This window comes from Myxine glutinosa, chromosome 1, assembly GCF_964187855.1.
Source record: "Myxine glutinosa chromosome 1, kmMyxGlut1.1, whole genome shotgun sequence".
In the NCBI taxonomy this organism is placed as follows: domain Eukaryota; kingdom Metazoa; phylum Chordata; class Myxini; order Myxiniformes; family Myxinidae; genus Myxine; species Myxine glutinosa.
In genome coordinates, this window is record NC_136261.1 from 196533147 (window position 1) to 196557231 (window position 24085).

The 24085-nt window shown below is 44.0% G+C and overlaps 1 protein-coding gene across 2 annotated transcripts in view; it reads right to left on the reverse strand.

Annotated features, from left to right (window-relative positions):
* The window catches only part of BOC (BOC cell adhesion associated, oncogene regulated), a 129745-nt gene extending 110809 nt beyond the window's left edge, over positions 1-18936 (reverse strand). For both annotated transcript variants that reach the window (XM_068124875.2, XM_068124864.2), the window contains exon 1: positions 18782-18936. The gene's annotated coding sequence lies outside the window, so the exon portion shown is untranslated. The remainder of the gene's footprint in view (positions 1-18781) is intronic.
* Positions 18937-24085: the final 5149 nt, after the last annotated feature.

Here is a 24085-nt window from a genome sequence, read left to right on the forward strand (position 1 = left end):
TCGTGGCACTGCCCATTGGACCTTCAATGTGAGTCTTCTGCAAGATGACGCTTTTCCGGTCGCCTTCCGAGCCTTTTGGGAAGCTTTACTACTACGGAAGCCTTCCTACTCCTGCCTCATACAATGGTGGGACAATGCGAAAACCCATATTAGGACCTTTTGCCAGCAATATAGCTCCTTTTGTACAAAGAACGAATCTGCGCTGCAATCTCTAATTGCCAAAGAAATATTGTCTCTCCAGTCAAGCCTCCCAGCTCCCAGTGCCGAAAGGACTAGTTCTTTAATAGCAACGAAGAAAGCACTCCTTGCTCAACTCTGTGCAAAACAAGCCAGAGGGGCTCTAATAAGGCTACGAATGGAGAACTACAGCTTTATTGATACTCCTTCCAAGTTTTTCTTTGCTTTGGAAGCACGAAAAAAGAGAAACCAGCAAATAACTTCGCTGCAGGCACCAGGAGGCCGAACAACGCACGATCCAAAAGACATTAGAAGCTTGACAAAACAATACTTCTCTGACTTGTATTGCGCCAGAAACACTAAAGAAGACATGATTCGTTCCTTAACCACTTCTTTGCCCACCTTGTCCGAACCTGCATGTCAACAACTTGACAAGGAAGTGACTCTTGACGAACTCTTTACTGCGTTGCAAACTTTGCCCACAGGTAAAGCTTCTGGACTTGATGGAATCCCTGCAGAGTTCTACAAAACCTTCTGGGATTTGTTGGGACCTGAGTTGCTTGACCTCTTAGTTGATAGCCTACGAACAGGCTTGTTACCAATCAGCTGTCGCAGGGCTATACTTGCTCTCATACCTAAGAAAGGAGACCTCCAGCAGCTTAAAAATTGGCGTCCCATTTCGCTCCTCTGCACGGACTACAAGATTTTTTCAAAAGTTCTTGCCAACCGCCTCAAACCTCTGATTGGGGAGATTGTACACCCCGATCAATCCTATTGCATCCCTAAAAGGACAATACACGATAGCATTTTTATTGTACGTGACATGATTGACATTTGTATTGCTGAACATAGAAATGTTGGTCTGGTGTTTTTAGACCAAGAAAAAGCTTTCGACACGATTGATCACTCTTATCTCTTTGCAGTTTTACGGGGGTTTGGTTTTAAGGAAAATTTTATTTGTTATATCAAAATATTGTATAATAATATTTTTAGCTTGCTCAAAGTTAATAACATCTTAAGTCAGCCTTTCCCTGTTACCAGGGGTATTCGTCAAGGGTGCCCCCTGTCTGGCCTTCTATACTCCCTATCAATTGAACCTTTACTACATCGTTTACGCACACGGCTACAAGGGTTTTATCCTCTGCCGTTAGAAAATCCCGTAAAGACCATTGCTTATGCGGATGACCTCTGTGCAATTGTGTACTCCGATGACGATGTTCGCGCTCTGGTTGAGTCTGTCGAGGAATTTAGCCTGGCAAGCTCGACTAAAGTTAATTGGGAAAAGAGCAAAGCTTTTTACTTAGGTCCACGGAATGAAACTCCCCCTCCAACCCTACCAGGGCACCTTGTATGGACCAATGAAGGAATACACTACCTCGGTGTCTTTCTTGGAACTCAAGATTTTATTTCAAAAAACTGGGAGTCGCTGATTACCAAAACCGAGCAGCGGTTGATAAAATGGAGGGGACTATTGAGGCAGCTTTCCTTCCGGGGTCGTACTCTGGTCATTAATAATCTCGCGGCATCAATGCTCTGGCATGTTTTTAAAGCACTGCAGGCCCCAGGTTTTATCCTTAAAAAACTTCAAAGCTCTTTTGTAGATTTTTTCTGGGGGGGAAAGCACTGGCTCCGGCCAGGAATACTAAGCCTGCCGACTGCAGAAGGTGGACAGGGGCTAATAGATGTGATGAGCAAAGTGATGGCTTTTCGCCTCCTTTCAGTACGAAGGCTTCTATACTCCGACGTCCCATGGAAAGCCTTTGCCCATTGTTTGCTTAGGCAAGCTGGGAAACTTGGCTATGGTGACGAGCTTTTTCTTCTCGACGCGAAGCGCGTGGATATGACATCGGTCCCGTTGTTCTACCGAAGCATGCTGGAAGCGTGGCAGGCTGTTTCTTTTCGCCGCGACACCAGTGCTTACTCCCTTCAGATGTTTTTAAATGAACCAATATTTTTAAATTCTTTTTTTGATGGGGTCTGTAGTGACAGATCTTTCATGCAAAAGTTTATTGATGTCGGCGTTACCAGAGTAAAACACCTCAGGAACCCCCTTGTACATAGATGGAAGCCAGCTGCTGACATTGCCGTGGCCACCAGTGTGAGGTCCATCAGAGTCATTGGCAGAATTTTCTCTGTGATTTTACGGACCTTTAAGCAAACCGGGTTAAAATGGGACCCAGACATAGAAGATGCCCTCCATCGATCCCAATGTCCTTTCCCAAATCTTTTAATTTTATTTCAAAGTTTTAGGCTCTTTAACCAGATGGAGAAATCCTCAGTGTACAATCTATGTGTTCTCACTCTTTTTCCTGGCAAACCTGCAGAGCCACAAGCTCATTGGCGAGCGCTGCTCCAAGCTAACCGTTTCACAACAATAAACTGGCAGGTGATGTACAAAGAACCTACTGTCAAGCGCTCGGGTGATCTACAATGGCGGTTAGCGCACCATATCCTGCCTTGCAACATCCTGTCCCACCGTATATGTCCTGAAAACTCGGAATTGTGCCCCTTTTGCGACACCCCAGAGACCATTTTTCACATTTTCATTGAATGTTCAAGGTTGGCCTCGTTTTTTAAAATCCTGTCACGTGTGATCCGGGGGCTCGGTTTGACTTTTACACATTGTGTTTTCATATTTGGTTTTAATGTTTTGTATCAATGTAAAAATGAATGTCTTTTAGCAAACTTTCTGTGTTCTGAGGCAAAACTTGCCATTTATTTATCGAGGAAACGAAAACTGCAGAACACTGACGTTTTAGCTGATGACGTTTTAACTGTTTTTAAAGCATTGGTTACATCGCGTGTTCTTTTTGAGTTTGAAACTCAAGATCCTGCTTTATTTAAAAATCGGTGGTGTGTGAAACAATCCTTATGTGGTATGGTTGGTGGTGTTTTAACAATCAATTTATAAATCTAAAGTATTGCTTCTCTGTTACCCCTTTCCTTCCTGGTTATTTCTTTTTGATGCCTGTACAAACATCTTTCACCATGTAAAACTTGTTTTCCTTGTAATAAAGGGGAAGAAAAGTCTCTCTCTCTCTCTCTCTCTCTCTTTCTCTCTCTCTCCTTCTCTCTCTCCTTCTCTCTCTCTCTCTCTCTTACAGTATCTAAAGGAATAGAAGAGCAAATACAAACAGGAAAAGGTAATCCGGCCCATCTTCAATGTACAATTGTACATGGTGTCTCTGACACCACAAATGTACATACAGTAAATTTCTACCCCAACATGAAATAACAACAACATATGGTATACAACCTAATGGCAACACAAGGAACAACAAAGAGAGACAGCCAAGCAGAATTAACAAACTAGTGGCATTGATATGTTTTTTTTACTAAAGGGGTAAAGGCAAACATGGGGTAGGTATACAAACATGTGGCCCAGCAATGCATAGGCCCAGTAATCCCAACTTCCTTTCCCCTATTCTGTTGGCATCTCCCCCACCCTTTCCCCCTCTTCTGACCCTACCCTCTCATTTTCCTGTATTCCCTCCCTTTTCATCTTACTATAATTCACCAAATGTCCGGCTGTCCATCTGTCTATCTGCCCGTTCGAAGGTACCGCAAAAACGGTTGAACCGATCGCAACGATATTTTGGGTGGGTAATGCTAGGACCCCCTGGAGTAAAATCTATATATATAAAACACAGTTTGTGTGTGTGTGTGTGTGTGTGTGTGTGTAATGTTACCGATAGACTCCTAAACGGAGAGGCTCACGTGCTTTATATTTGGCATAGACATGGCCATTGAGCCTGGGAAGAACATGGCCGACCTAAAATAATATATTTCATAATATTTTTTTTACCATATTTTTACCTCAGCGCATTTCAGCGAGGAATATTATGCACGGAATCTGAGGTGGTGGCAGAGCAGCGCGCTGATTTGCTCAGAGCGATCACGTGATGTTCCTTGCCGCCATAAACTCACAGTTACGCATTCGCACGTAATTCAGAGCGAAAAGCGATTGCGTTTTTTCACATTTCAGCGAGGAACATTGCCATTCACACCACATAGGTTTTTTTTTCTTTCATCTTTAGATCCATATTTTGTTTCAGCGAGGAATATTATACACAGAATCTGAGGCGGTGGCAGAGCAGCGCGCTGATTCGCTCAGAGCGATCACGTGATGTTCCTTGCCGCCATAAACTCACAGCAAGTAGCATAGATTTTAGCATGATTAGCATTTAGCATGATTTAGCATGATTTAGCATAGATAGTAGCATGTTTCACATAGATTTTTTTTCAGCAAGGCATATTATACACAGAATCTGAGCCGGTGGCAGAGCAGCACGCTGATTCGCTCAGAGCGATCATGTGATGTTCCATCCCCGCCGCCAGACCATTGAACATAAAACAGTTTGTGTGTGTGTAATGTAATGTTACCTCCCCTCCACCCTCCGTCCTCCCCTCACCCCCTCCATCCTCTCCCCTCTCCCTCCCCCCTCCATCCTCCCCTTCCCCCCTTCCCCTTCCCCCTCCCTTCCCCCTCTCCCTTCCCCACTTACCCTCCCACTCCCCCACCTCCCCTCCCCCTCCTCCCCCCTCCCCTCCCCCCTCCCCTCCCCCTCCCAACCCCCCTCCTCCCCCCTCCCCTCCCCCTCCCAACCCCCCTCCTCCCCCCTCCCCTCCCCCCTCTCCCCTCCTCTCCCCTCCCCCTCTTCCTCCCCCTCCTCCTCCCCTTTCTCCTCCCCCCTCCCTTTCTCCTCCCCCTTCCTCCCCTTTCTCCTCCCCCTTCCTCCCCTTCCCCTCCCCCTCCCCTCCCCCTTCCTCCCCTTCCCCTCCCCCCTCTCCCTCCTCTGTCCTCCCCCCTCCGTCCTCCCCCCTCCGTCCTCCCCCCTCCATCCTCTCCTTCCCCCCTCCATCCTCTCCTTCCCCCCCTTCCCTTCCCCTCTCCCTCCCCTCCCCCCTCCGCCCTCCACTCCCCCCTCCTCCCCCTCCCCTCCCCCTCCCAACCCCCTCCCCCTCCCCTCCCCCTCCCAACCCCCTCCCCCTCCCCTCCCCCTCCCAACCCCCTCCCCCCCCCCTCCCAACCCCCTCCCCCTCTTCTCCCCCTCGCCCTCCTCCTCCCCCTCCCCCTCCCCCCCCTCCCCCTTCCTCCCCCTCCCCCTCTCCCTCCCCCTCCCCACCCCCTCCCCCCCTCTCCCTCCCCCTCCCCACCCCCTCCCCCCTCTCCCTCCCCCTCCCCACCCCCCCTCTCCCTCCCCCTCCCCACCCCCTCTCCCCCCTCCATCCTCTCCTTCCCCCTCCTTCCCTTCCCCTCTCCCTCCCCTCCCCCCTCCGCCCTCCACTCCCCCCTTCCACCCTTACCCTCCCCCTTCCCCCCTCCCCTCCCCCTTCTCCCGCTCCCCTCCCCTCCCCCTTCTCCCGCTCCCCTCCCCTTCCCCCTCCCGCTCCCCTCCCCTTCCCCTTCCCTTCCCCCTCCTCCTCCCCTCCCCTCCTCCCCTCCCCTCCCCTCCTCCCCTCCCCTCCCCCGCCCGGCAATGCCGGGTACTTCTGCTAGTAGGCTATATTATTTTTCCTATTTTTCCAATTTTCCAATTTTCCAGTTTTTCCAAACACGATGGAATAATATTTACCGATATGAACAGTGATGTGGCTTTTGTTGAAATTCTACGTTCCAGGAGAGAGTAGATCGACTCCTGACGAACTCTTCCTATATAAACGTGCGGCTCCGAAGTAACACGGCAGCGTGTGCAAAGCGACTGAGAAACAGGTGTAGCGACCGCTTCCGTTTTGCAGAATTCAATCTTTTTTCAAAATGGGCGCCATGTACTGTTTAGATTTTGATGATTTGCGTGTGATATGATTCAACGGATGTTTATATGAATCGTTTAAAATTTAAAAAAAGCCTTCAATTTCTGATATTTTGCCTTTTCATTTGGGCTTCCCAATTGAAGCCCCGCCCGTAGGACGGGTACCTTAGCTAGTTACTAGTAATTTCATTTTCTACCCCCTTCCTTTAGTGTACATATATTTTTGATTTGTAATTAAATATTCTTAAGTAGAGACTACCTGTAAATGTGGCTGGCAGGATGACCGAGAGGTACGCAAACTTCCCTCGAAGCTGTCGAGCCTGGGTTTGAATCCCGACCCAGCTATAAACTGCCATCCTGGTGTTGCACAGGAAGGGCAATTCATCAATGTTTATTCCGTCCCTCGGATGGACGTTAAAAAACTTGGTGTCTCGTCTTCCCGAGCACAGTGTAGGCGAGCTATCACCGGCACCATGAACAAAGGTTAGTCGAAAGTCAGGCCTGGCCAGCCGGTTCGTGAAAGACTCGGGCTAAACCTCTTTCAGCCAACCATACAAGAACATGGAAATGATTCTGGCCGTTAAATAAGACGAAGAAGAAGAAGATATTGGCTGTAAGTGAATTTATGGTAACGCATTTCTTTTCAAGTATTATCGGAAAAACTTTTTTTTGCATCACATATCAAGCGGTTTTTTTTGTGAGAAAAAGCAATACAAATACTTAAGGTGTACAATATATATATATATATATATATATATACAATAAATATATATACAATAAATAAATAAATAAATATATATATACATACTGTAGGTTCCAGCTATGATTGGTACACCTGGAACTTACAGTATATATACAATGCACACCTTAATTATTGTCCTGACTTTGGTCAAAAAATATATCATTTAAATTTTCTGAATTACATACAGTACTTAAAGTGCTGTTCGGATGAAATGTTTCATTGTTAAAGCAAATTACATACTTAAAGCAATGATAGACAAGCAATGGCATTTTCAAGGGCTGTAATGTTCCTGTAATTTGAACATTTGTCTTGAAGTGTTCATTTCAGCTGAACTCTGGAAAGAAGAAGAAACCTTACCATTAAGTTGAAACAACAGTGACTGGTTTGTGGAGCTATATGCTGGAGAGCAGGTGGGGATTATGCGAATGCGGGTAGGGGGAGCAGGGGGATGCAGAGAGAGTGCATTAATTCTGACTTTATTTTTCCAGCGCTATTGCCAAACCTGATCATATAACCTTTTCTGTAGGTTTTGCAACATATACACTTGACAATCCATTGCATTGGATAGTATTACCATCTATACGAGGTATGTCAACACTTTAAAGATGCGACTTTGATCATGACTTTCAGAAGAGTAAGGTGGGGGAAAATGTACCTCCTTCCCCCACCCCAACCTTTCCTCCTCTACACACACATATATATATATATATATATATATATATATATATATATATATATATATATATATATATATATATATATATATATATATCCTCCTCTGTACTTTTGTTCATCTATCTATAATTCCAGTAATCTCTGTGTGTATGTTTGTATGTTTGTATGTTTGTATGTTTGTATGTTTGTATGTCTGTATGTCTGTGACCGCTGTTTCTCGACAACCACGGGTCCGATATACTTTAAACTTGCCAGGTATATTGCTGGGGACCCGAGGATGTGCCTTTTCAAGGTTTCATATTAATCGGAGAAGTAGTTACCGAGCTATGTCCAAAAAACGATTCAACCAATCAGAGAGCAGCGAGCTATCACGTGTGCCGAACGTGGCGAACAGACTCTGCCTCGGACGGCACATTTGAGAGCGTATTCATTTATTTCACATTGGCAAACTATGTTGCCGCTATGTTGGCGTTAAACGATGTTTTAAAACTAATTAAAACTAATTTGCGATTCTTTCGCTTTCCTGCGCGTTTGTGCATGCTATGGCGATTTCTTTACCAAACTCCGCAAGCCGTTCGCTTTGGACCAAACCATTTCATGTAAATAGAGGGGGGGGGGATTGTCACCGTACTCGCAAGCCGTTCGCTTTGGACCAAACCATTTCATGTAAATAGAGGGGGGGGATATAATTTTAGATATAGATATAGTACGGGCATGCCCTAGTTGTACTAAAGACATTATTTCATTTCAAATTTCTCACTATACCCTTAGCCAAAGCGCTCTCTGATATGGACGTGATCAGGATACTGAGCACATAACCAATTTCCATCCATAAGGTTGAAATTATTATCCAGAGGGTTACACTGGGTGCTCTTCCATGAGCCTTGACTTTGCATACAACAAAACATATTTTGTGTCACAAAATGCTGGTGTCAAACATGTATGTAACACAACAAAGTATTACAACCATGTATGTAACGAAAAAAGTATTACAAACATGTATGTGACACAACAAAGTATTACAAGCATGTATGCAACACAACAAGGTATTACAAACATGTATGTAACGCAACAAAATATTACAAACATGTATGTAACACAACAAAGTATTACAAACATGCATGCAACACCCCAAAATATTACAAACATGTATGTAACAAAACAAAGTATTACAAACATGTATGTAACACAACAAAATATTACAAACATGTATGTAACACAACAAAGTATTACAAACATGTATGTAATACAACAAAATATTACAAACATGTATGCAACACAACAAAATATTACAAACATGTACGTAACACAACAAAATATTACAAACATGTATGTAGCACAAAAAATATTACAAACATGTATGTAACACAACAAAATATTACAAACATGTATGTAACACAACAAAATATTACAAACATGTATGCAACACAACAAGGTATTACAAACATGCATGCAACACAACAAAATATTACAAACATGTATGTAACACAACAAAGTATTGCAAACATGTATGTAACACAACAAAATATTACAAACATGTATGTAACACAACAAAATATTACAAACATGTATGTAATACAACAAAGTATTACAAACATGTATGTAACACAACAAAGTATTGCAAACATGTTTGCCAATTCTGATGATGATGAAGTACTTCTTGAGGTGCTATGGTGGATACATGTCAAAACGACAACGGCGCTCAGTATCGAGAATACCTCCACCAGGCTGAAGAGTTTATGTTCTGTATCCTACTGAAAGGCTAGATCTGTATCTTGTTCTTGTCACCTAACCAACTCATCTACCAAGTTTTGTCATAATCCACAACTTTTTGAGATATCATGCTTTAAATCATTTTGGCCACATCTTTCAATGGTGTATAATCACTTAAAAAATTCACAGATCCAAATCGAGAACTTCACCACAATATAATTAATTAGTCCTTGTCAAATACCCAACATCTCCACCAAATTTCGTCAGAATACATGCACAACTTTTTGAGATATCCCACACACAGACAAACAGACAGACAGACATAGGTGAAAACATAACTTCTGCCCACCTTCAGTAACCCAGGTAATTGCATTCTAATGTGAAGACATTTTCAAGTGTGTATTAAATATGGTATAAGCCCTTTAGTATAACATAACATAGCATTATGAATTGTCCATGTTATATCCCCAGCAAAGCACTTCTGCTATCTTGAAAATACAATCATTGTGGTACACTTATTTGGAACATTGTATCCATTGTTACACTCCAATTTTGACCATATTGTTACGTCTGTGGGGGTAAACAATGAAATACCATAGCCAAGATATAATCATATAAATTAGCATGCTCCAAGTGTCGCAAAGAAGAAGACCCACTCGATGTATCTAAGTAGTGTCGAATGTCCGGTAAGATCATATATGTGTCTCCATACGAGGGGTGGAGCCATGCTAATTCGGTAGGGCTTAAGGATAAACCCCAGTGTGTAATTGTCCTGTGATTTTTTCCTTTCGTTGTTATTGCATCAAAAAGGGCCACCATTACAACAACTATAACAAATGGACAAAGTTGCTCATAGCGCCTCCAGGTCTCACAAAGCTGGCACATTTGCCGATTGGCACGCAAGCCCCGCCTCACGGCGAACGACGTCATCCGAACATTCCCGAACGGAGATTGGACTCTGCCCTGGACGACTCGTAATGGGGAGGCCATGCCCCGGCCTTCATGATTGAGTAGAGCTCAGTGATTGGACAGAGTGTGACGTCATCATGGAAGATTCTGGAGAGCAGAAAAAAAGAACGCGGTCTAACTATTTTGTCTCTCTCTCTGTCCTGGAGCTGGTTGGAGGTAGTCGCATTTCCTCCTTGTTCCGGATTGGTCGTGGGCGTGTGGTCTTTGGTTTGTGTGCGCTCTTGGGAAAGGGCTGGTGAGAAACAGCGGTTTGGAACAGTCAGAACTACAAGGCACAGGATCGACATCGGTGGTGGACTGGGTCCCCGTCATGTTTTCTCTGAACGTCGAAGAGTGCACTCCACGCCATTTTGTGCATTTTGTGTGGTGGTTTGGAGACTACGAGCGATCGACAAGCCTTACCAGCCATTTGGGGATGCAAAGCTGAGTGCTGACCGATTACCAAAGCATCATTTATTTTCTTTTACTTTCGTTTTCCCCTGGTACGAGTTTGAGTGGAGACGTCTCAATTAGGAATTTAAGTTTTACTTCACCTTTCATTGTTATTTGCATTTATTTTCATTAAATCATAATTTGTCGAATTTGACTTTCCTTGTATTGTGGATTTTGCTGTCCCATCTTTGTGTTTGTGGGTTCGGATTAACTGCTGCATGTGTTCTGATCAGGTAAGGCCTCGAACCTTCCCGCATGCGTGAAAAGATAATACCGCCAAGTTGGGTATATGCCTCGGAGTAAAGTTCGTTTCGGCCTTTTGTCCTCTTGGGGTCTTAACCCCGGGGACACGATAGTATCATCATCATCATCATCATCATCATCATCATCATCATCATCATCATCATCTTCAGAGAGGTCCAAAAAATGATAGACTGATGGGGCCAAATCAGAGCTGGAACTTGTAGTTGGACACCATCATAATGTAGGATGACATTCCTATGCGTAAGCTGCTTTCCATGAAGAGTTCCCTTTAGCTGAGATAATCCCACAGCCACTCTGGCTTTCCGATAATGATGAAGTCCTAATTGAGGTACTATGGGGTCAAAAATGACATTGTGCCATGAAGGCATTTTCAGATACGTGTCAAATGTGGTGTTAGTGTGACAATTATGTATGTTATCTACAGGGTCATTCAAATAAAATGACATTTCTATACTCTACAGGTTCTACTGATGCTCTCAGGAAGATGTCTTTTGCTCTCTTTTTCAAAAGCAAATGTATATCATTTATTTCCTTGATTAACATAAATTAACAGCAGACAAGAGGAAGTTCCATTAAAGTACGAAATAAACTAGAGCAATGTGACTGCATCGCCAATATGCCTCCGCGTAGTCCCTGCTGGTAACAACGGGTATATGCCCTCGTTGACTGTCCTAAAGATAAACAAGTTTGATTTAAATCCCTTTAGCTGTTCTCAAGTATTACATTTTTACCAGACATGACAGGTTTCACATCGATTGGTGAAGCGGTTTCGGAAAAGGAGGATTTTAAAATATCGGCTTTCAAGCTAATATGGCTGCCAAACCATGTGACATAAGACATCAAAAATGTACACTCTGAATATTATGGGTAAGCTCAATGGCTCAATTCAATTGCATCTGTAGCTCAATGGAATACTGTTCTCCCCTTTGGGCCGGTGCACCTGCCTCACACCTAGCTCGGCTTCACGCTGTTGAAACCAAAGCTTTCAGAATCATTGGAATCTCCGGCGATGAAGCTAACTTCACTCACTCACTGCATGCATGTTGGTGGTCTTTCTGTCTTCTACCAATTCCTCTCTAGCCCCCCCCCCCCCCCCCCAGCCCTGTCTGTGCTCTGTCTCCCAAGCACTCCTACAGGTCGCACAAGATCTACCTGCAACCCTCTTATGGTGAAATTGCCAAAATCAAGACTCTCTATTCACCTTCACTCTTTCAATCCTCTTTTCTCCCACCTCTGGAACAAACTCCCTCACTCTCTTCAATCCCACTCCTCCCTCCAGGTCTTTAAAACAGCTGTTCACCACCATCTCTTATCTTCCCCCATGCAAAACCTTGATCTTTTCTCCCCCTGATAATTCACTCCAGATCCACTTTTCTGAAATACCGACTTCTTTCCTGGAAGTCCTAGCTGTGTCCATGTGTTTTTTTTTTTTACCTCTCCCACCCCACACCCCTTCCCACGCCTCCTCCCCCCAAGTCCTCTCCCTCCCACAGATCTCTCGATGTCCCTGCTCTCAAATGTTGTACTTGTGTGCTTCCCCCTCTCTCCCCATCTTGTCTCCTGCTCCCTTTATTTCGTCTTATGTGTCCGTTTGTTTTTTGTCATTCATGTTAGCTCTTACATGAGCCTCGATCTTGTATATAAAAAAAAAAAAATGGGTAGGGGATCATGTTTGTGAAGTTTCGTGTTGATTGGATAACTTTCGTTTTTCGATCAAAGATGTTTGCCAAACCACGTGACCTACGACGTCATAATTTTCAAACTATATGTAACATTTGTACTGGATGACATTTGTAAAGTTTTGCATCGATAGGGTAAGCAGTTTCTGAGATATGATTATTTAATAATTTCCTTCAATCTAAGATGGCTGCCACACCATGTGACCTATGACGTTTTGTGATCAACTTTTAATCGCCATGTCTAGTCGATGACACATGTAAAGTCGTGAGTCGATCGCTTTGGTGGTTTGGGAGAAGATTTTTACTTCCGCCACCAAAGGTGGATGGAGGTTATGTTTTCACCCCTGTCTGTCTGTCTGTCTGTCTGTTTGCCTGTGAATAAGATATCTCAAAAAGCTGAGGACAGATTCAGACGAAATTTGGCAGAGAGGTAATGTATGTAACAAGGATGAAATGATTCGATTTTGGTGAAGATCTGAATTCGGATCCGGCTAGTAGAATTTTTAAAGTGATTCTTCACTTTGGGAGATTGGGCCAAAAACGATACACAGCAGGATATCTCAAAAAGGAGTGGATGGATTTGGACGAAACTTGGTGGAGGGGATGGGTGTGTGACAATAATGAATCGATTTGATTGTGGTGAAGAGCTGAATATGAATGCGGATACGAGAATTATTTAACTTTTAAATGATTCTTCGCCATTGGGAGATAGGGCCAAAAACGATATATAGCAGGGTATCTCAAAAGTTATGAAGGGATTTGGACGAAACTTGGTGGACAGGTTGGGTGTCTGACATGGACAAAAGATTCGATTTTGGTAAAGATCTGAATATGGATTCAGATACGAAAATTATTTATTTTTTAAATGATTCTTCACCATTGAGAGATCGGGTGAAAAGTGATATATAACATGATATTTATAAAAGTTGTGGACGAGTTATGACAACACTCAGTTGATGAGTTGGTGAGGTGACAAGAACAAGCCGATTCGATTTTGGTTCAGGTCCGGATGCAGATCCAGCCTATCATGGGATACAAAACATAACCTGTTCAGCCTGGCGGAGGTATGCGCTCTATCGAGTGCCTTCTAGTTTTTAACGTTTCAGGTTAAATGCAATATGGCTGCCAAAGTATGTGACCTATGATGTCATAAATTTAATATATTCAATACAAATGGGTCAGAGATGACGTGCATGCAGTATCAGGTTTTTAGGATAACGCATTTGATTAAAACATTTGTGGCTGGTATACCACTTCACCGATTTTGTCATCACTATCATGCTTTTGTTCCCCATTGGGAGTACTTGACAATTTGCCTAGTTTCAATTTTTTCCATTCAACGGTTTCCGAGAAATAATTTTTTAATTGGTTGCATTTAATCCAAGATGGCTGCCACACCACCTGCTCGATGACATCACAATTATCATTAAAAAAAACAAAAAACATTTTGCATGGGTGTCGCTCCTACCATGAAAGTTTCGTTTCAATCGGACATGTGGTTGCTGAGAAAAACGAGGACGGACGGACTGCCCGAAAACATCATGCCACCGGCCACTTTTGGGAGCGGAGGCAAAAAAAAATGTTTCAAATACATTTCTGATCTGTTATTAGGGCAGATTTGTTAGTTATTAGGGCAGGAATTTGGAATTTGTTTACTCTCTGTTCATATCACTCTTCCATGAGCCTGGGATCTTTAGTCCACCAACTAACGTCGGCACATTGGACGCCCAGTTTCACGTCCATCTGAGGGACAGCACACACAGTTGAATCATGGGTCGGGATTCAAACCGAGCTCAGAGGTGAGTGTGTTCAAATATATACGATCTCTTTAATGACTGCTCTGCAATATTTGCTTTCCTAACACAATGCTGTTTTGACTTCTTTAAATTAATTCTTCCAAAATAATTAATGCATGCAAATATGTTACTATACTCTATTCGTTTCGCCCGAAGGCGATGCGACACGAATGCACCGCCAGTGTGTCTGTGTGTGTCCACACATATTTTCACTTTAAAAATGGTTTTCTCTGCAACCGCTTGTCCAATCAATGCAAAACTTCATGCATAAGATGGGGCATATTTTATTGCTAACTCTGACGTCATAGGGCATATGGTATGGCAGCCATATTGGATGAAAGGAAAACATTTGGACATCATTTTATCCAAAATGCGAAATGAAGAAAATTTAAACTTGGCCCGTGTCATTAACTCCCCAAGAGGTATATAGGGTGATAACGATGATGTCATCGGTAAAGTGGTATTCTAGCCATAATTGGTTGAATTAAAATCCTTATCCAAAAATGGTTTTCTCTGCAACCGTTTGTCCGATCGATGCAAAACTTAACATAGGAGGGACTCCCCAGGAGAATATTTTATTGATAACTCTGACACCATAGGTCACATGGTATGGCAGCCATATTGGATTAAAGGAATTGTAATTCATTTTCGCTGAAACCGCTCAACGAAAAATATTTGAACTTGACGTAATGTCATTAACCCCCCATGGAGTATATAGGGTAATGGCAGTGATGTCATCAGTGAAGTGGTATTCCAGCCATAATTGGTTGAATTGAAATCTTTATCCTAAAAATCTGAAAATTCATATATCTGATCCACAACCTGATGTGAGTGAGCAATTAAATTTATGATATACATAACCCATGCCAATAAACTATGTGGGATAATTCGGTGCATGGGTGATACAGGTATATGGGCCATTATAGTAGTGTTCAGTTATCGATGGTATTTTTGTCCAGAATGAACACACGAGGTGAGACTATGCACTTTACGAGTGCCGTTCTAGTTCAAAATAAGTGTTCTATACAACGTCTCGGCTCATGGAAGAGTGATATGAACAGCGAGTAAACAGGCATTGTAGTGATTGTGTGGTATGGGACCACGTTTGGACTCAACATGCAGGAGAATGAACGAACAGAAAAAGAGGAGATAGAGGAGGGGAGCGAACACAGCAGCTTGCAAGTACGAGGGTTAGGTTAGGTTAGGTAGGGTTAATGAAGGTGTAATTGATCCTAGGATGGTCTTGCACAACCTGCTTGAAGCCAGGGAGTTCTCACATTTTCACTACAAGTCCTATTTCCAATTTGAAATTAAGTACGAGCAAATTATTATTCTCAATCCAAAAACACTTTTTCGGCAAGAATAGTTGAAAACCTATTTTGAAAGCATGGCACTCGTATGACATGAACCTTATAAATCCTATTTACGTTCCTCTTGTGTGCCTAGCATATGGGACTTGTCTTTGGGTTTGTTTTGCTCTGTTTTGCCAATTTGTTGCACTTGTTGTTTTCTGCCCACAAAAGACCATTTTATATTCTGTATGTAAGGGATGGATGGAAAGAAAGGTGGGCATATTGAGAAAAAGGAATAAAATGGGGGAAGATATGTAGAGTAGTGTCGAGGAAGTTAAGACTGGAAGAGTTTGTATGGGGCATGCAGTGATGGGAGGAGGTAGGTCAAAATGATGCCATCTTTCATATATGTAGATGGTCCATTCCTCAACTGTGTGTAGTCTCAGATTGACTATGGGAGAACAGGATTATCCAGACCCCTTTCAAGGAGTTTCCAAATTTCATTCTTCCTTGGTCCTGGAGTGCTGTGTCTGTCAATGTTTTATCACTCTCCATCGCCATTGCCACGATTCACTTCACTCAAAATGAAACAATGAAAGTGCATGACCACAACATACTGTTGAAGTCTATCAAGTTCTTTCCCATAGCGAAAGTTCATTGCGAGTCCAAACTCTCCAAGGATCCATTATTGACTTGTTTTCCCCTACAAGACTTGAATTTTGAGAACGGAATATATTATTTAGAGATAACACAAATTTCTCTCAATAAGGTCATCAATCCAGACTCAGTGGTGGTGTCATGGTTAGAGCGTCCGCTCTGAGTCTGGGAGGTTGGCGGTTCAAACCCAGCCGAGTCATACCAAAGACTTAAAATGGCATGTGCTGCTTCTTTGCTCGACGCTCCGCATGTAAAAGGATAGATCACTGACAGACAACGCTGGGAAGGCAATGGCAAACCACCTAGTATCACATCGCAACTTGCTGAGAAACTACTGCTTCGGCAGAACCCACACTCTCTTAAAGAGTATGGTTCATCAAAATCAAATCCAGGTCATCAAAGTCAGAGCAGAATGAAAGAAAGTGAGAGCAATATTTCTGGATATAAAGTGCAAGCACTTGGGGTGAAGGAGGAACGGTTGAAGTTAAGAAAATGAGAGGGAAGTTGAAATGGGGATGACCAATTAAACTTAGTATAAGTTTCATAATTTCAATCGTTCTTTACAAGATTGAGGTTCATGGAAGACCGAGGTGACATAGGGTATGAACTGGCAGTGGGGGCAGTGGTCGGACACAATAAGCAAGGCAATGAATGAACTGGAAAAGAGGAGAGAGCTCGGATGGGACGAAATCCAGTTTCATGAAATACAGGTTTTCAGGGGAGGAAATACCTGCAAAGAGGGTTTGGTTAGGACTCGGATAGAACAGGCTCTGGAAGACAGTTCCATAGACTGGAGAAGTGAGAAACAAGAGAGTTAAGGTGTACAGTCATTTTAAATACTAGTTGAGAAGCTCTAGTGAAGCTCAATAACTTTGGGTCTGTAATGGGTGATGTTAAGTTTGTAATGATTAGATCTTGTGGATGACTAGTGGAGAACTTCTTTCCACCTCTAACATAACCTCATGCCTTTGATACACACTCAGCATCACTAGATACTAAGTGAGGGTTTCCAAGTTACCCAAACTCAGCAATGCAAGTTAGCAAAGAAAGGTTCTGCTAATAGAAACCTAATGTCACAATGTAGCAACTGAAAGTCTGCCTATTTGGCAAACCCAGCATCTCAAGTAATAGCAACTGTACTACCTGTCGTACGAACACAACATCACGAGCGATAAAGTGAAAGCTCTTCCTGCTCAGCTAAAATGAGCAAATGAGAATACCAGAATACACCAGTGAGATGCACTCTTAGTCACCAGGTGATAAAGTGAAATTCATAGATGGAAACTCTTCTGTGGGGGAGAAAAATAGGAAATAACATCACTTTGGGGTTACTGCGGCATAATTTTATTTTCCAAGCCCGCAGTACCAGCTTCAATTGGGGAGCAGGGGCAAGCCAGCATGGCGCCACCAATGTCCTGGGACCAATTACTGTAATGGGCAGAGACAGCTTGGCAAGGAGCCGGCTATGGAGTTGGGTCTGGAACCGTGCTGAAGCTGGAGACGGAGCCGGGGACGTTATTAACCTTGTGGTTAGGTCTGCGCCATTCAAAGTAGACCTCGGTACGTATAGCTCGGAACCACTTATGGACAGGGCCTAAGCAATATACAGCCTGTGTCTCGGAGTTGTTACTCTGTGTACCATCTCTCATGTCTTGACACACACAAACTATTGCCTACTTCCTAATTACAACCATCCTTCTTTCCCTCTCGGACGCATGCACATTGCGACGATGTAAGGGTAGGGAAGCATGATGCAGATATGTGCTGTGCTGGTATTTACAAAATAATTTAGAAAACATCTTGTTGTAAATGCACAGAAGAGAATATCTCACTCACTGGGAGTATAAAAAGCCGGAGAGGGAAAAGGAGCAAGTAGATATTGAGGATGACAGAAGAGCATAAATAAATGGATTTTAAGTTTTGTTATTCTAACATTAAACAATTCTTTCTTTGAAAAGCTCATTTTTCACTCTCAGTATCGGCTTATCCAAAAGAAAAGGGTTTTTTGGATGTTTTTCCATCTCGTTTTCACTTTTACTTCCCATCTGTTTCTCATTGTTAATCAGTAGACTTTGTACAACAACCAGATGCTGTGACGTTCCTTTGTGCATAATAACACCAGAAAAGTACTCCATAACATCCTTAAGAATGCACGTGTGTAATAAGTGAAGCGGCATGCCAGCCGCACAGTTGAACATTCCCAGCAGTTGTTGCAGGTTTGAGGATCTGCGCCCCCTCACTCCCCAACCCCCTTCCTATACTTACTCCCCCTCCTCTCTTCCCCTCCAGGCCAGATAACAAGTATGGAGTGCACAGCCGGCAGGAACAACAAACAGTTTTTCTTTCTCATTAAGGAGACGGCTTGACCAAGCTGCTGTGCTTGGGTTCGCCTGAATGTGCATGGATATACCTGGGATCCCCAAACAATCCTATTGATGATAGGACTAGATCACTAGCTCAACTCAAATAACTGCACATCTTCCCAGAAGGAACATCCTTTGCCATAAATCGATTCGACTGAAGAGAGCCCCTAATCCCGAGTCGAACTCCATCACATGATGCTCAAACATTCTCTCCATTCATCCAAGCATCCATTTCTCCACTTACTCCACACACTTCCTCAGGGACTCACCTCTTATCGATTGTCTTTGTCTTTCCCACTTGCGAACATCACCCAAGGCCCCTGGATGTCGAAGGCCTTTGAGTATATCTAACATTCGTTCTCTTTTTCAGTCTCTCTTGATCCCTTCCTCTGCTTGTTCGCTCTGTCGTGCTCCGTCTGAGCCCTGGGCGGGTGAGGATGAGGTGGGTGGGGGGTTAAGGCACAACTAGCGGGGGTAGAGTGGGGGAGATCCAGTTCTCTGGAATGCGGACAGAAAGGCGGCTCAATGCGAGCAGGCAGGCATGGCGAATTTCATCTCCCACAGCGCTCCGCTCACATCGCAACCTTCCTCCGGCTCGCTTTCCACTACCTTATGAAACCAACTTCGTCACACAGAGCTCACTCATCCCAAACAGCTCATACACTTCATCAGTACCTTACTCTTTATGCCTATATCACATTATGCACTCACATTGTCACCTCGTTTATTCATTTCACTCCTAATTCACTCACCACTACTATATACTTGCTCACGCCTTACTCGAACACTTACAGAGCTGACACACCATTAAGACTCACACTCGTATACCTTACAAAAGCCACTTCCCATCCGGTCACACCTGCTTACAACTAACACATCACTGTCACACCTCATCTTATATCCACTTCCTACATGTCACAATAGGATACCACTTCACTCCGCAACTCACACTCCCATTTCACCAGCATTTTGCACTTTCGATACTCTTGCACACATCCGCACCACACTCTCTCCACACCTCAATAGCATAACTTGCACATTGAACCTTGAACTGTGGATCTTCATTCACGCCCCTCGCACTCCACACATCTTTAGGGTACCGTACGACCCACAAATCCCCCTTCACTCCTTTACCCCTGTAGGTATGGCGGCACAGCACAAATTCCCAGTTCTCTGCAAGCACTAGCTTATGGACCTGTTCGAGATCCAGTAGCGGTACCTTTGGACAAGAGCAGGCCATTGTGTTCCTGGCCAAATACTAAATTTCTCCTATTTAGTACAGGGATGCTCATGCATCAGTGGGAACACCTCACCTCATTAATTATGCAGCTACCAGACCAAATTGGTAACTTATTGCCATCAAAACATCCATTATTTGAGATAAATTAAATAATTCCTTTACCCCCTGACCTTTCTTCTTAATTTTAGAACTTAATGTCCATCCTTAGTTACTCACTTCCTCATCCTTTCTCAACCAACCATCTCTTTGCACTTTACTTCCTCTTTCCTTGCTCTTCCTTGAACAAATGTCCCAAATTATTTATTTTTTCTTTTCTTCTCACTTATACTCCATCCCACTCGTCTTTCCTTTTTCCCTATCCTTTCATTTTTTTTCACAACCCCCTTTCCCCTACTTGTTTCTTTCCAGTCCAATTTTCGGTCTGTTGACCCTTTAATGCCCCTGTTCTTCTATTCTTACATGAGCCAACACCAGGGGTGTGTTCACCGTTCCCAAGTTTCCTGTAGAGCACTCACCAAGTGGCTTTAAGCACTCAAGCAACCACTCCATTGGAAACCCACTGATAAATTAATGAGCGACGGGCTTGGCAAGACCTATAGCTAGCTCATCGATAACTGAACACGCATCCCTGGATGAAGCCTAATATGTAGTCGGCAGTTGTGCCTGTCTTACTCTTCTGGAGTTTTCTATCCTCGCTCAACCCACTCTTTCAACTTGCCTCCATATTAGTCTAGTAGGAAGACTAGGTCCCCCTGCACCCCCCGGAGATATACTTCTAATCAGTGTTTCTAGATTGGAAAAAATGTGTAGAAAATGACTAGCTATGGCCCCAAGCTGAAAAAATGTCCCACATACCATTTTTATGCAAATTACTGCTGCCATTATCAAAAAAACGATTTTTGACATATCTCAGCCAATATTGCAGATAATTGAAAAATGAAGGTGTCTAGACCCATGTTTTGAAGGGCATAGATCATGATAGAACTATTCATAACATGATTACATGTGTCTATGGTATACTAGTATGCTAATTAGTGCTTTATTTACAAAATAATCACAGTTTTACGAAATAATAGACTCATATTAAGGTCCGTCTACACAGACGTTAACACAAAGTTTTATTTTTCTAAATATTACAACTGTCAAAATAGTCCTAGCACTCAATGTGACCACTCTTCTCTTGCTTGTTTTAGATAAACATCATTAGCATTAGTGATTCTACACTGAGTCAGTCATCATCATTTTCATCGAAATCGTCAGAGTCAAACTCTTCTTCTCCTTCCTCTTCCTCCTCCTCTTCGTGCTCTCCTGTGTTCAGAAGATCCACCAGTGAGGTTGGTAGGATGGGACCACTGGACCACATTGGTTTCAACAGTCCTTCATCAGTCCTTATCCATCCTTGCTCCTCATAAGGTTTTGGCTTTTCGATGATAGGTTGATCGGCTCTTTTGTACAATGCTACGCGGTGGTTCACACGCTGGATGTGCGGCTTCAGGGCAGACTGGCATGGAGGAAGGCGAGCCAGATCAACCTTGGACTTGGATGTGAGGGTCTTGTCCTCTCCCACCATTTTTCGTAGCAGCTTGGCACGGACAATGTCCACTGATGACTCGCGACTCTGGCCGTACATCACACAGGTGAATTTTTCTAACTGCCTCTCCACCTCAGGGTTGGCATCCCAGTTGTCACCCAGTTCACCGAATGCCCTGTGAAACCTGGGATTCTTCTCCAGCTTTTTCAAGGGCCCGACTTTTCCCTTCCCTTTGAAGGCACTGGTGCAGTCTTCTCCGCTGAACACATAGTACCCCAGGAGAGTGGCACAGTAGTCCTCTCCCAGGGATTCTGCCAGCTCAGAGACGTTGACAAGTTGGCGATGCTTCCCTGACCCTGTATCCAGGTACACCGTCAGCTTGATGTTGTGGGCATGGTGGAGCAGGATCAGGAGGATGTCTGTGTCCGGTGTTCTGACTACAGCGTTCTTGTATCCGATGGTAGCAGCATGATGGAGGTACAGAACCACCCTGGTATCAGTCTCTTCCTGGTTGCTGTAGATCGTGGGGAGTTCACGTACCTCGACCTGAAACACAAAAACGCATCTTGTGTCCAGTGAGCATCCCGATGTAGTTCATGGATGTGTGGAAGGGTCCAATCGTTACTACATGACTAGCAAATTCATTTGGCCAGCGCCAGATGATGGGAAGGGCTTTCATGCAGACACCCAGATCAAATGTATTCAGGACCCATCTCTGACCCACCTCAGCAGTTGCTGCCTCGGAACGCTTCAGTAGCTCACGAACAACTGCGTTGTCTGTGATCGGTTGGTGGATAGGCGTGCAGTAGTCGACTGTTGATTTGCTGGGTGGGGGAGAACCAGTTGCAGAGGTGAAACCCCCTAGCCCAGGCACAGGCTGCAGGCCACAGCTTCCGATGTATCTGATGAAGAGCCAGATGTAGTACTCTTGCATCGTAGTGGCATAGACTGTGTCATTCTCTGCTGGCGGTGTGAATGATGAGCCTTCAGGGAACTTCGGGCCAACGCGAGTAAAGTGCAAGGGTGGGAGAGTTTTTGGTGTGTCGACCTTCAGGCTACGCTGTTGTGACCTATTGATGGTAGGTAGCATTCGGTCCTTGCTGCTCTCGAACCCGGGCTTGACCTCCTGCACCATGATTCCTCCAGCACTGTTTACAATGTTGCTGCCGTGCACACTGGTAGTGGTTTTATTCAAGTTGTCCCACTCACAGTGGAATACAAGGTTGCCCTCTCCTGTCACAATTTGTGGTGTACGATAAGTTGAGACTTCATCCAGGACCTTGGCGAGAGCAGTTTCCAACTCCAAGGCGAAATCGTAGCTCTCAGAGTGTCCAAGCCTGTGTAGTATTGTGGTGAGCTGTTTGCTTCGGAACAGGTGCCTTACAGTCACACAGAGGAGAATGTGCTTTGGTAACTTCCATTTTCCATCTGACACTGCACGGCACAGATCTTGTCCAATGGAGAAGACCAGACGCTTCACCTTTTCTGTCTCGATGCCCTCCTTGCCAGTCATTAGCACGCTGAGAAAGCGGACAAGGTCTGGAGGTAGGATGTCTTCAGGATTGAGCTCCATGTCTTCAGCTGTTGGTGGCCATGGTTGGTCTTTACACTCTCTGAAAGCCTGTAGAATACCCTGGCGAAGTTGGAGGGCAACATTTTGGTTCTTGTTTGTGCTTCCGAGTGTGAATGCTCGTGCGAGAGCATTGGAAACTGTTATGTTTGAGCTGTGCACAAGCCAGAAAGAAATGACATCACATTTGTCATGATCAACCTTCGTGAAGTGGATATGCTCCTTGATTGGGTCATTCTGTAGGCGTTTCAGTAGTTTCTCTGACCGATAATTTGAGTTCTCATATCCATTCAGTTTCAGTTCCTCGACATAGAGCAAGCGCAAGGAAGAAAGCTGTAGAACTTTATTCTGCTGGATGACCTGGGTTTGAATGTGTTCCAGTACTGAGTTGAATGCCTTTTCATGGGCGGCTGACATGCAAGCCTGCTCCTTTGGTGCTTCGGCTCTGTGAATCGCACGCTCATAGTTGTAGAATGCTGTGCGGAAAGCTTTAAAACATGACGGATGGTGTTTGGCCTCACATGCAAAGAGGTCTTTGTTTTTCACCTTTCGATGGAGTCGATAGAGACCCATTTTCTCAGCCCGTGTTTCGATTTGCTCCCATGCATTTTCTTTGTTTTTAAAGGATGGGAAGGTTGTAGGCCTCTCAGTATTGCGATGAGCATCTTTGGTCTCAACTTTCTCACAAAATATACACTCTGGCGGGAAGATGGGTTCAGCAGAACCTCCTGGTTTACGAGGAGAGTGATGCCATGATGAGGTTGATGGCCCTGGTTCTGTATCATCTCCCAGACGATGAAAGTGGCGGACAAAGTGCTTATAACACTTGCTGTGATATCCTACTCTTTCTAGGTCATCAGGAAGAGTTGCCGGGATCTGATCACATACTGATTGCATACGACATGGGGAGTCATGCGGTTGGTTGAGACGTCTATCCCGGATCTTTTGAAGCAGTTGCAGTTTTTCTGAAGCAGATCCTTTAATTTTACGGAGGGGCGTGAAATCCCCATGATCAGACATGGATGGTACATGAAGGATGCATGTAGGAGGAGAGCTTTGGGCTGCAGGTTCTACACTCCGTTTTCTTTTGGGCATGCTTGCTGTCGATGTCTACCATCACTGTTAAATGACAAATAAGAAATCACGAATGATGTTAAAAGTGCCTGTGAAAGGAGGCTCTGAGTTTTCAGTGAGGTAACAGAGGTTCTGAGTCATGTTCTACACTAGGGTAC